The sequence below is a fragment of the Dasypus novemcinctus genome, chromosome 13 (genome assembly GCF_030445035.2).
Source record: "Dasypus novemcinctus isolate mDasNov1 chromosome 13, mDasNov1.1.hap2, whole genome shotgun sequence".
Lineage (NCBI taxonomy): Eukaryota > Metazoa > Chordata > Mammalia > Cingulata > Dasypodidae > Dasypus > Dasypus novemcinctus.
This window is the reverse complement of record NC_080685.1, coordinates 70,666,653-70,681,419: the sequence shown is the minus strand read 5'-3', so window position 1 is coordinate 70,681,419 and position 14,767 is coordinate 70,666,653. Positions and strand designations below refer to the sequence as shown.

The following is a 14,767-nucleotide window of genomic DNA, read 5'->3' as shown; positions in this document are numbered from 1 at the left end:
CTTTAAAGAATGATCTTAAAAATACTCAAAGATATGAAGAAAAGTACAAAGAAGTAATGAAAAATATGTGAGTCTAAGTGTAGAGATGAAAGTTTTAAAAAGGAACCAAAGAGAAATACTGTTGTTGAAGACTACAATAACTTAAATACAAAATGACTAAGAGGATTTCAAGAGCATATTGAAGCAGACAGAAAAATCAACCATCGAAAGTGAAGAAAAAACCCATGGAGGGAGGTGGATGTGGCTCAACCAATTGGGCTCCCATCTGCCATAGGGGAGGCCCTGTGTTCACTTCCCAGGGCCTCCTTGTGAAAGCAAGCTGGCCCACCCCCATGGAGAGCTGATGGCCCATGCCCATAGAGAGCTGATGGCCTGCACCCATGGAGAGCTGGTGGGGCAAGATGATGCAACAAAGGGAGACAGGCAGACATGGGGGCATATGCAGCAAGTCTACACGGAGAGCAGACAGCAAGCAAGCAGCAAGGGGTGATAAATAAATAAAAATGAATCTTTAAAAAAAAACTCATGGAAATGATTCAAGCTGAAGAGCAAAAAGAAAAAAAAAAAAAAGAGTATGTTAAGAGAAAAATAGTCTAAGATAGCTATGGGACACCATTAAGTGAACCAATATACATGTTATGGGAGTCCCAGAAGGATAAGAAAGAAGAAACGGGCAGAAGGAATAGTCAAAGAAATAATGACAGGGAACTTCCCTAATGTAGCAAAAAAGTATTACCATGTACATCCAAGAATAAGAGAGAAGATCAAATATGAGAAAAAAGAAAAAATACTTAAAGTACTGATGGAAAATACCTGCCAGCCAGGAATTGCATATCCAGTGAGTCTCCCTTCAAAAATGAAATATTAAAATATTCTAAGATAAAAAATCTAAAGGAGTACATCACCACTAGAACTGCCTTATAAGCAATGATAAAAGGTGCTCTTCAAACTCAAATGAAAGGACATTGGAGAGTGGTTCACAGCAGCATAATGAAATACAGACCTGCAGTAAAGGTAATAACTATTTGGGTAATTATAAATGCCAGTGTTATTGTATTTTTGGTATGTTACTCCACTTCTTACTTCCTACATGAGCTAGAATGCAAATGCATAAAAAAGCAATGATAAATCTATGAAAGAAGACAAACAATGTATATATACAAAAGTTGTAACAAATGCAAAAATATGGTAGGTATAGTGGATGTATTAGTCAGCCAAAGGGGTGCTGATGTAAAATACCAGAAATTGGTTGGTTTATATAAAGTGTATTTATTTGGGGCAGGAGCTTACAGATACCAGGCCAAAAAGCATCAGTTACTTCCCTCACCAAAGTCTATTTGGAGCAAGATGGCTACTGACATCTGTGAGGGTTCAGGCTTCCTGGGTTCCTACATTCCTGGGGCTTGCTTTTCTCTGGGTTCAAGAATCCTTTCTTCCTGGGGCTGTTTTCTCTTTCCTCTGCGTGTTGACTTCTCAGGGCTTCAGTTTAATTCTTCTGCATCAAACTCTAACATCAAAACTCCAACATCAGAAACCCACAACTCTGTCCTTTGCCATGCCTTTTATCTGTGAATCCATCCCCACACTCCAAGGAGTGGGGACTCAGTGCCCTAATAATGTGGCCCAATTAAAGTCCAAATTATAACTCAATCAGGCCCAGGTACAGATCGCATTACAAACATAATCCAATATTTCTCTTTGGAATTCATCAATAATATCAAACTGCCACACTCCACCCTCTGAATTCCAAAAAGATATTATAATATTAAAAAAAAAACTTAAATCAGTTACAATGCAAGTAGTGAATCATATCAAAGTCAATATAAAGAAATACAGTTTGCCTTGGGGCAAAGCCCCATCTGCTATCAACCTCTGAAACTTACAAAACAGTTCATCTGCTTCTAATACACAAATGGACAAAGGGTAAACATTTTCATTATAGTAAGGAGAAATTGGGAGAGAAACATGAGTCACAATTTCTCTACAGTTTAGTAGACCAGCAGGGAATTCTCTACAATTTCAAAGTCTGAGAATCATTCTTAAGAAGATGTTTTTTACCCCCTTGGTCCTAATGGGAACTCACACTTTCCACCAGTTTGCCCAGTGGCTATTTTCTTGGTTCCACCCTCATTAAGCATTTGGGTGTCAATCAAGCTCCAGACCTCTCCCTCCAGGAGTACTGGGGTGATTGCCACACCTCACCAATCTTTGGGTTAGAGTCTTAAACCCCCTAGTACAGTGATGTGAAGACAAAATTCCCCCTAAGCTTCGGCATACAGGCTCAACCCTCTCAGAGTAATGAGTTGACCACCTGACTTTCCCTAACCTTTGGGGAACAGGTCCATCACTCTCAGACCTGTGGGGTGCTGACCTTAACTGCCCTAATCCTTGGGGAATATGCTCCCTCCTCTCTGTACCCCGGGGCAGCAAAACTCTCCCGGAACATCGGGCAGGAACATCCATTCTTTTCAACTACTGGGGCAAACTCTCCCTCTCTGTATACATGGGTGAGGTTCTTTCTTGGCCCAAGGTAAAGTCTTAATTTCACATCTCAGCTTTCATGGTTTTCCTCTTAAAGCTGTTTCTCCTTCAGCCTCTCCTTCCGTGTCCTTTTTATTCCAGGCTGACAGTAGTTTTGTTCGTACAACTCTCTCAAAAAGCCTGTTGGTTTAGCATGCAGGAAGCAAGGGTCCAAGCCATCAGACAGTAATAATTTCCACAAGTCTTTCCTAGATAACTGCATCTTCAGTCTTGATTTACCATTTCCAAGTTTAGTGAAGACCTCAAATGGGGCACTTTCATATGGGAACTTTATTTCCAAAGGCTTAGAATTTCTGGTATCAGTTTCTGTTTTCTTTTTTGCCAAACAGTTCAGTCCTTAGCTTATCTCTCTCATCTAGGATTTTGTTATAAGCTGCAAGCAGAAGCCAAGCCACATTCTCTGGGTTTACTTTGGAATGTTCTTCAGCTAAATGCCCAGGCTTGCTATTTTCAAATTTTGCCTTCCGTTGAAGACCAGGACTTAATCTTGCTAAGTTTTCTGCAACTTTAAAACACAGATTCCCTTTCCTCCAGTTCCAATAATAATTTCATCATTTACTTCTAAGGCATCATAAAAAGTCACTTTAGCATCCAAATTGCTATCAACAGTCTCTTCAAAGCACTATAGGTCTTCTTCCAAGCATCTCACAGTTCCTCCAAAAAATACCCCTTACCCATTTATAAAACCATTCCAGCATTTCAGTAACTGCAAAAGCACTTCCCCACCCCTTGGTACCAAATTTTGTATAAGTCAGACAAACAGATGCTGATGCAAAATACCAGAAATTGGTTGGTTTTTATAAAGGGTATTTATTTGGGGCAGGAGCTTACAGATACCAGGCCAAAAAGCATCAGTTACTTCCCTCACCAAAGTCTATTTGGGGCAAGATGGCTGCCAACCTCTGTGAGGGTTCAGGCTTCCTGGGTTCCTACATTTCTGGGGCTTGCTTTTCTGTGGGTTCAAGTTTCCTTTCTTCCTGGGGCTGGTTTCTCTCTCCTCTGCATGCTGTCTTTCTGAAGCTCTAGCTTAAGTCTTCAGTATCAAACTCCAACATCAAAACTCCCAACATCAGAAACCCACAACTCTGTCCTTTGCCATGCCTTTTATCTGTGAATCCCCACCCTCCAATGGGTGGGGACTCAGTGCCCTAATGATGTGGCCCAATTAAAGCCCAAATTATAACTCAGTCAGGCCCAGGTACAGATCAGATTACAAATATAATCCAAGTGGTAATCATCAGTAATATCAAACTGCTACAGTGAAGTATAGGAAAATCATATATGCATGATATTGAAGATATGTTGGTATCAAACCAAATATTGTTCATATATTCAGGATTTTAAATATTAAACCCATGGGAGTCAAATGAAAATAAATGAAAAAATATATCCATTCATAAATGACAAGACACACAATGTGGTACAACACAAGAAATCAAATAAATATAACAGTAGGCTTTAATGGCTGTGAAGGACATAAAGAGTACAAAGCTTCCAAAGGATAAGTAGCAATATGGCAGAAGAAAGACATGTATTGTTGGGAGTGACTTTAAATGTAAATGAATTAAGTGCTCCAATCAAAAGGCAAAGATTGGTAGAATTTGTAAAAAAAACCCAACATTGCCCCACGTATATGCTGTCTGCATAAGACTCCCCTTAAAGTCAAAGATACAAGTAGACTGAAGATGAAAGGATGGAAAAAATATATACTATGCAACTAGTAAGCAAAGGAAAGCTGGAGTAGTTATACTAATATAGGATAAAGTAGACATTAAGTAAAAACACTTATGAGGGATGTGACAGTTTGAGATTATGTTATGAATCCCCAAAAAGAAAGATTATGGTTTGTAAACTAATCTATTTTTCTGGATGTATACTCTTAATTATATTTGATTCAATTGAGGGGCCTTTGATTAAATTCCCTGTTAAGATTAGGGCTTTGTTCAACCACATCAGTAAGCCATGACTCAGGTTGAGTCACTGCCCCCTTGGTGGACTGATATAAATGGACCGTCACTCAAGAAGACATGTTAGAGGAGAGAACTTTGTCTTTTTGATCCTGCCATGTAATGGAAAGGAGAAGGTTCAAACAGCTAAAACCCCAGGCAGAGATGAACCATTCATCTGATAGTTTACAACTGACCTTGATCAAAGAGTTGAGATTGAAATAGGAAGCCCTGAGAGACAAGCCCTATGCAGCCTACACAGGAGATTGGGAAGAGGCTGGGTCCACAGAACCTTAAGAGAAAGAGGAAGCCCAGGAAACAGAGACCACATAGAGATTAGCTACCATCTTGCTTCAACACATTGCATGGGAACGAAAAGAAAAGAGATGAAAAATATATCAATATAACTTACTTTGGTGAGAAAACAATCTTGAATTACACTCTTTAAGGCCTTGTAACCATAAGCTTTTACCTCAAATAAGAGCCCTTTATAAAAGCCAACATATTTCTGGTACTTTGCATCAGCATCCCTTTGGCAGACTAATACGAAGAACAAAGATGGTCATTGTATACTTATAAAGGGGACTATTCAACAGGAAGATGTAACAATAATAAATATATTCGCACTTAACAGCAGAACCCCAAAATATATGAAGCAAATACTGACAGACTTGAAAGGAGAAATTGATAGTCTCATATTTATAGTAGGAGATTTTAACACACCACTCTCAATAATGAATACAACATCTAGTCGGAAAATCGGTAAGAAAGTACGGGACTTGAATGATACACTAAACCAACTAGATCTAACAGATATGTATGTATGTGTGTACATATATATATATGGCACTACACCCACTGAAACCAGAAAACACATTCTACTCAAGGGACATGGATTATATTCCAGGATAGACCATATGTTGGGTCACAGAATAAATATCAGTAAATTAAAATTATTGGAACTATTCAATGGACTTTTTTTTTTCACAGTGGAATGAAGCTGGAAATCAATTACTGAGGTAGAAAGGGAAATTTAAAACATGGAAATGAAACAGCATGCACTTAAACAACCAATGAGTTAAAGAGGAAATCAGAAGGGAAATTAGGAAATATCTTTAGTGAAATGAAAATGAAAGTACAACATACCAAACTTATGGAATGTAGTGAAGGCACTGATGAGAGTGAAATTTATAATTCTAAATGGCAACATTATAAAAGAAGAAAGACTTCAAATCAGAGACTCAACCATAAATCTGGAAGAACTAGAAAATAACTAGAAAAATAAGAACAAACTTAACCTAAGGGAAGTATAAGGAAGGAAATATATATTAGAGTAGAGATAAATGTAATAGAAAGCCAGAGAGAAAGACACAGAGAGAGAGAGAGAGAGAGAGAGAGAGAGAGAGAGAGAGAGAGAGAGAGAGAGAGAATCAATAATAACAAAAGTTGGAAAGTATTTTTTTCTTTGAAAAGATCAATAAAATCAACAAAATTTTAGCTAAACTGACGAGAGAGAGAGAGAGAGAGAGAGAGGATAGAAATCACAAAAATCAGAAATGAAATAGGGAACATTACTACCAAGCCAACTGAAATATAAAGGACTGTAATTGGATTCAGGGTTCATTGTGTTTTGTTTTTTATTTTTATTTTTCTGTTTAGTTTTACCATTTTAAAATTTCATAGATTTATTCTCTAATTTTTATAATTTCCTTTCTTATGTTTGCTATAGACTTCATTTTCTCTTCTCTTGTTTTCTAAAATGTAGGCTTAGGTTACAAATTTAGGCCTTTTATTCCTTTAGTATGTGTATATAATGGTGTAGTAGTTTGATATGGTTATAAATTCCAAAAATAGATATTGGATTATATTTGTAATCTGGTCTGTACTTGGGTGTGATTGACCTATGATTGGGGCTTTGATTGGGCCATGTCATTAGGGCATGGGGACTCACAGATAAAAGGCATGACAAAGGACAGAGTTGAGGGTTCTTAATGTTGGAGTTCTGATGTTGGAGTTTGATGTTGAAATCTTAAGCTGGCATGGTAGGAAGTAAACACACGAGGAAAGAGAAGAAAAACCCAGGAAGAAAGGAACCTTGAACCCAGAGAGAAGCAAGACCCTGGAAGGGAGGAGGCCTGAACCCTCACAGACATCAGCAGCCATCCTTGCTTCAACACATGAAAATAAACTTTGGTGAGGGAAGTAACATATGCTTTATGGTCTGGTAACTGTAAACTTCTACCCCAAATAAATACCCTTTGTGAAAACCAACCAATTTCTAGTATTTTGCATCAGCACCCCTTTGGTTGACTCATATATATGGTATAAATTTCCTTCTAAGTATTGTTTTAGCTACATCTCCCAATTTTCATGAGTTCAATTTAATTTTCCTTATCAAAATATTTTATTTATATTTTGGTATTTATTATTTTTTATCTTTAAAGAAGCTTTAGATTACATAAATGTTACATCATAATTATTGGAGGATTTTGAAATACCCCAACTCCTTAGCCCCCCATATCTTCCCCTAATAAAAACATCACTCCTCAGTGTGGTATATTTGTTACATTTGATGAACATGTATTGAAGCATAGCGAAATGCTTTGTAGAGCACAATTTTATACATTTTGACACAATGTATAATAGCCTGTATCCATTACTGCAATGTCATGCAGAACAATTTCAATGTCCCCAAAATGCCCATTTACACCTATTCTCCCCTCTCCCTTCCTTCAGTACTTTTGGTGGCCAATGCCTTTAAATCAATATTGTAAGTTCTTCCATTGCTAGAATGATAATAAATCTAGTTTAGTCTATAGTTGGATTCCCCTCCTTATGTTTGTTCATTTCTCATTCTTGAGGATTTTATGATGAGTATGCCCACTCTGTTTCTGCTTGAGAGGGGCTTAGATCCCATGGGGCAGATGGGTGGAACAGTCTTGCTTGCAGTTGAAGACATGCTATGTTTTTTGTCATGGGCATTGCCCATCATCATGCTTTTGTTAGTTATCTTGGATGAGTCTAATACACTGGAGAGTAGGTGTTGCAACTCTGCTAAGATTCAGGGCTCAATTGACACATGAACAGATGGAAGATTTAAGTCTCTGAGACATATATTTAATGAGTATAGTGTTAATTATAGGTTCATAAAAGGGGAAGAAGAGTTGTGAGTTAGGAATTTATGAGTCTAAATCTGTTACTTTGGGGAACATATATTCCAAGGTAAGACTCACTGACACAGTACCAAATTTCTGAGATTGACAGCCCTGCCTATAGTGCCTAGATGTCGTGGAGCCCCTAGGAGGCACCCTGTTTGATGCACTGTTTCCTGTGGAAGTCAATGAGATCCTTCTGAGATGCACATAATACCACCTCTAGAATGACTTCCTGACTTTGAATGACTTTGAAATCTCTTAGCCATAAAAACTTATTTGTCTTTAATATATTCCCTTTTTGGCCAAGGTCTTTTTCCAAATGCATCACTACTTGTTGCTTGGTAATAATCCCTCAGTGCCAAGTAGGCCCATCCCAGGAGTAATGTCCTACACTGGGAGGCTGGTAGGTTATATTGTGAGTTTGACTTAGAGAGTGGCCACATTTGAGCAATGAGGAGGCTTTTAGGAAGTTAGTTTTAGACAATATAGAATACTACATCAAGTTTCAATGTCACAAGAACAAGTTTCATTAGTACAACCATCAATATCAAGGGTGGACTGGTCATGGACATTGCCCATGTTCTCTAGGGATTCTTTCTTCTCTGTTAGACAATGTAGCAGGACTTCCCAGGATGGGAACTCCATATTCTTTTGGTTGTTGTGTGGATGTCCACCTACTGAGATGACACCCCATGACCATTTGAACATATTCACATTCCATAGAATCAGGCTCCAGGTGCACCCATCTTCACACAACCCCCATTACCAACACACCACACCAGTGATTTCCACTGCCAGTTTTGATCCTTCTGCAATCCAAAAACAAAGTAAAACACTAAATAATAAAAAAACAAAAGTAAAAACAAAGTAAAAAACTAAATAATAAAAAATGAATAAAGAAAATTAAAAAAATAAAAAGTAAAAAAAAGTACTATTTTTACTTATTTTAAAAATTTATTTCATTTTTAAAGAAGCTTTAGATTATATAAATGGTATATAAAAAATATAGAAGATTACCAAGTGACCCACCCCACTCTCCTGCCATACTTTCCAACATTAACAACATCTTTCATTAGTGTGGTACATTTGTTACAATTGATAAACATATTGAAGTGTCTCTACTAACTCCAGACTATAGTTTACATTATAGTATACACTCAATTTTATAGGTTATGTCAAAATTACAATGGTCTGCATCCATCATCACAATGTCAGGGAGGACAATTTGTTTCCCAAAAATGCCCCCATGTTACAATGAATCTTCCCTCCCCCTTTCCTAAAAACTTATGGTGGCTACTGCCTGTACATCAGTGATAAAAGCACTACCATTACTAGAAAAATAATAAGTCTATAATAGAATAATAACAAATCTACTTTAGTCTATTGTTCATTTCCCAGTCTTGAGGATTTGGTGATGATGATGTCCCCTCTATTTCTAATTGAGAGGGCTCTTACATCCCATGGGGCAGGTGGATGAAACTATCTTGCTTGCAGTTGCAGATACTCTCTGTTCCTTGGGATAGTCACTGTCCATCATCATCTACCTGTTAGTTACCATGTGTGAGTCCAGTGAACTAAGGAGTATATACATGAACACTACTGAGTTTCAGGGCTCAATTGGCACATGGACAGACAAATATTTAAGTCCCTGGGATGTATATTTAACAAGTATATTGCTAGTTATAGGCTCAGTAAAAGGGGTAGAAGAGCCATGTGTAGGGAAACTATAAATGCGTCTGTTACACTGGGGAGCATAAATTCCAAAGTAAGGCCTAGTGACAGAGTGCCAAATTCCTGAGCATGTCTGCTCTGTTTATGGTGTCTAGATGTCTCTAGAGCCCTCAGGAGCCCCATTGGTTTATGTACTGTTTACTGTGGCAGTCAATAAGACCCTGCTGAGATGTACATAAGCATAAGCTCTTGAATGACCTTGCAACTCACATTGAAATCTCTTATAGCAATAAAAACTCATTTGTATTTAATAGTTCCCCTTTTTGGTCAAGGTCTTTTTCCAAATGCATTGTTATTTGGTGCTTGGTAATAATTCCTCAGTGCCAGGGAAACTTATCCCCAGGAGTCATATCCCATGCCAGTGGGAAGGTAATGTATTTATATGCTGTGTTTGGCTTAGAGGGCCACATTTGAGCAATAAGAAGGCTTTTAGGAGATAACTCTGAGGCAAAATAGAATACTAGGATAAGTTTCAATTTCCAAAGAAAAGTTGATAAATAAAATGATCAATATCAAGGGCCTTGTAAAGTGGTCTGTCTTCCTTCATTTGAGAATGTAGCAGGATTCCCCAGCGTGGGAATTCAATATTCTTTGGGTCATTATGTGGGCCAACACCCACTGAGACAATGCCCCATGAACACTTAGAGGCATGTCACAGGTGATCCCTCCCCACACATCCCCCATTCTAACAAACCACATGACTGATCCTTTTCTGCCACAGTTGTGAACTTTTTGTGATCCAAAATCTCCCCAAAAACAAAGTAAAAAAATAAAATTAATGAGAAAATAAAATAATTAAAAATAAAAAATAAAATACAAAAATTTAAAAAGAATTTGAAATTTGTATACATTGTCTTTCATCACTATAAGATCTTTTATCTTATATGTACAATGAAAATTTCTTCCATATATTCCCCCAGTGTCTCATTTTAAATTTTTTTCTTTAGGTTACAGAAAAGTCATATAGAAAATATATGGAATTCCCATATACCCAATGTCCTCCCCTTTTTCTTCTCTCCCCTACTAATAGTATTTTACATGTGATATAACTGATGTAAATGTATGGATGTATTGCTCCTAAGCCATGGTCAATGATTTACATTATGGTTTATATTTGTACCATATACTTTTATAGGATTTGGTAAAATTTAAAATTGCCTTTATCTGGTATATTGCAAGATCATGGAGAACAATTCTAAAGCCCTAAAAAGAATGCCCTATGTTCCATCTATTCTATTCTTTCCTTCCCCTTCTCTCAGAACCTATGGTAAACACTAAGTTTCAGTTTTTGAAGATCAGATTCATAATTACTTGCAATAACATTGAGGGCTTGACATATTGGTCTGTTTTTCAATCCCACCCAGTGGTGGGATTGCTGGATCATTTGGCAGTTCTTTAGTTAGCTTCCTGAGGAACTGTCAAAGTGTTTTCCACAATGGCTGCATCATTTTACATTCCCATCAGCAGTGGATGAATATTCCCTTTCCTCCACATCCTCTCCACCACTTGTAGGTCTTTGTTTTTTTAATAGCTACCAATATAATAGGTGTAAGGTGATATCTCTTTGTTGTTTTGGTTTGCATTTCCCTAAAAGGTAGTGATGTTGAGCATCTTTCCATGTACTTTTTAGCCATTTCTTTTTTTTTTTTTAAGTGTCTATTCAAATAACTTGTCCAATTTTTAAATGGGTTATCTTTTTATTTTTGAGATGTAGGATTTTTTATATATGATGAATACTAGAACCTTACCTGATGAGTGGTTCCCAAATATATTCTCCCACTGAGTAGGCTTCCTTTCAGTTTCTTTATTTACCATGTTTGTAACTTTTTTGCATTCTCTCCATTGGCATTGCTTTTCTACCCACACCTATTTATTACCTTTTTAAATTTTAATTGGACATTTTATTTGATTCAATTTTTATTTCCTCACTTAGCATATCAATTATACATCTTTAATAATTTGGTTTTTGACTTGTAGTTTTCCATATACACTTTTCAATTATATAAGACTACCATCAAATAACATCATATCACTTCACTTACAGTGTAGAGACCCATCCATTTTGAAACTACTGTCAGGAATTTCACATATCCATATTCTATAATAACCTAATATATTGCTCTTACTATTGCTTTGAAATAATTAAATAATTTTAATTCATTTCTTAAATTCACTGGTGTTTTATACTGCTATCTTATATCTGTTGTTAAGTCTATCCATTGCTTTTGTTTTCTCTTGACTATGGATAAATTTTATCTATTTTATCACATATCCTGCATGAAAAGTAAATATATTTTTTACCAGTGGACGTTGTGTATTCTACGTGCCAGGAAGACTAGATTGTGAAATTGTTTTCAAAAAGTATTTGTGTTTTGTTCTGCTTATATATTTTGTCTTGTCAGCCATACCCAAGCATATCTATGACCTCAACTGAATGCCAAGTTGCACTCTTTGTCTCCTCATTGTGACTGAGTTGGAACACAAATATCAACTAGCACTGGATGGCTCTAGTATCACCATTCACCTCTCAGTCCTGTAGGTATCAATATCTTTTGCCTCACCAAGACTTGCACTGTGCATATACAAACTAATCTTTAGACATTGATTCTCCAAAAACCATGACTTATAAATTGATAGAGCTTATTTTTCCTTGGTAACCATCACTCTTATTTGGTACTGGTAGAATGAGGAGTGTTTCTTCCACAGAAAGAATGACGTAATGCAGACAACATGTCAGGCAAATCAATCCCACATGTATTCTAATCTAAATCAAAGGTTAATAAACAAAATTTTTACTAATATATTGAAAAAATTTTATTTTCATGTTAATCTTGTAACCTGAAAATTGGCTAAATTCATTTATTTTGTGGTAGTTTTCCTTTGGATTCTTTGGATTCTTTTGGGATTTTATGTACAAAGGATCATGCCATCTATGAATATAGTTTTGTTTACATCCTTCTTTACAGTATGAATGCTTTTTATTTTCTCTTTTCCTTTACTAATTGTTATGATTAAAATTTTGACTAGCAGTGGTGAGAGCTGACACCCTTTTCTTATTCCTGACCTGAGGAGGGAGACTTTCAGTCTTCCACCGTTGAATGCAATGTTAGTTGTGGGATTTTCATATGCCCTTTTCATTTTGTGGAAGTTAACCTCTATTCATTTTTCTCAGTGCTTGTATAAAATGATATTAAGTTTGGCCAAATGAAATGATCATGTGATTTTTTTTTCTTCATTCTATTAATGTGGTGGGCTACATTAATTGATTTTTTATGTTGAACTACTCTTGCATTCATGGGATAAATCCCACTTGATCATGGTGTATAATCCTGTTACTATGCTCTTAGATTGAATTTGCTAGTATTTTGTTGAGGATTTTTGCATCTATATGCAAAATGGAAATTGGAATGCAGCTTTGATTTCTTGTGATTTCTTTATCTGACTTTTGTATCAGAGTATTGCTAGTTTCATAAAATGAGTTAGGAAGAGTTCCCTCCACTTCTAATTTTGAAAGTCCCAGCAGTCTTTTTTTAACAAAAATATAAAATCTGATCCTCAGTCTGCAATTGTGCTCTGCTAGTGCATTCAGAGTGCAGCGGGGACCTGGGCGCTGCCACCAGACTTTTTGGCTTCTCCGCAGAAGGTTTGCGGGGGATGCTTGGGGATTTCGCCTTCTCCTGTTCTTCACCGGCTGCACCTTCGTCCTGTACTTACTGTCAACAAGACTGGCCTGCGGGCAGACATTGGCCTCCGTCAAGGAGACCGGCGACAGGTCCTCGCAGACCTGGCAGAACTGCGGGAGCTCTCCGAGGTCCTTGGAGAATACAGTGAGGAGCATCAGGTTTACTAGTCCGAGCTCTTCTGCAACGCCTACCTCTGCAAACAGGGCTTCGCCATCCTCTGCTTTTGCTACCTGAAATTTTAGCTGGTGCTTTGCTTGGAACGTGACTGGGGCTCCTGCTGTGCCATGTGTTGACCTCTGTAGGTGCCACGTGCTGCTACCTGCTCTCCAGTATTTTTGGCAAACAGTTGGTGTTCTACTTTCCTGATAAAGTGGCCCTGCTGCAGAGAATTGAACAGCTTACTGTTCTTCTTATTGTTTTTGATACTTTTCCCCATTACACCAAACTGGTTCTTGAACCTCTTGGCCCAGATACTGGATATCTTCATTGTGTGATTCTTCTAGGTTCTTATTGGTTTGATCTCATACTATTTCACTTGTATACAGACAGGCTCCATCCTTTCAACTCTTACCTCTCTAGATGTTCTTTTCTTCTGGGAAACTATCGTTTAAATTGTTGGCCATTGCCCTGTGATTTAGTTCCTGGGATGCCCATTAAAAAATTAAGCCTGAAACACCTGCATTTGAATGAAACAAGCAACTCTAATAATATAAGTAGCTAAAAAAATCACGGGATCTGGATTTTCCAATTGTCAAATCCTTGGATTTCATTGCTTATTTATGCAATGAGTACAGTTCTCCAAATCCCTGCATTGCTTTATAATTATCCTAAATAGATTATTGGACACTATTACTCTGTGGGTAGTATCTTGCCACAGACAAGGGTGAATTATATCACGTTTTTTCTCAAATAAACCTGGTTAATAGGACACTTAGAAATAGAGGGCTTCCTAGAAATTTCTGTTTATATTTTCCTGAATAACAGGAGAGTACAGCATAGTCTGTTGTATTTGACTCTTGCCACCTTCTGAGCTGTCATGGAAGTAGAGTAGATTGTTCTTCTCCAGAGTGTCTCTTTTGCAAAGTGTCAAGCTATTGCAACAGATGTTTACCTATTACAGCCTTAGTGGGTGTTACTAGTGCAAATCATGCCATGTGAACCCATGGCACAGATATCACTTTCATCTCTTAATCTCTTGAAGAATGTTTCCTCTGTAATGTTTTGTTAATGGCCTACCTCTTCTACAGGCCAAGGGAAACAAGCTGCTGAACTGTGTGTGACTTCCACATACTGCTGAAATGCGCAATGATTTCTGTGATTCTGTTTATGTTCCTACACACTAGTGTTACCATGCTTATCAAGCTTTACGATTGCATATCCTTACAAGTTGATTGAAAAAAAACTATTAAATATGAATAGAGCAAAAAATAAAAAAAATAAAAATAAATAAAAGTTAATAAATACTCAAATTCATATGAAGTCACATTGGGCCAAGAATAGTCAAATCAATATTGAAAAAGGGGAACAAAGATGGGGGTCTCATGCTTCATGATTTCAAAACTTACTACAAAGACACAGTAATCAATCTGTTGTGGTACTGACATAAAGATGGGTTTATAGAATAATAGAATAGTATTGAGCATTAAGAAATAAACCCATACCAGGGTGCCAATAACATTAATTGGGGGAAATTGTCTCTTTAACAAATGGT

At 37.0% G+C, this 14,767-nt stretch overlaps 1 pseudogene; it reads left to right on the top strand.

Annotated features, from left to right (window-relative positions):
* Nucleotides 1-5,221: 5,221 nt before the first annotated feature.
* On the top strand, nt 5,222-13,777 carry LOC131280811 (transmembrane protein 41A pseudogene; annotated as a pseudogene).
* Nucleotides 13,778-14,767: the final 990 nt, after the last annotated feature.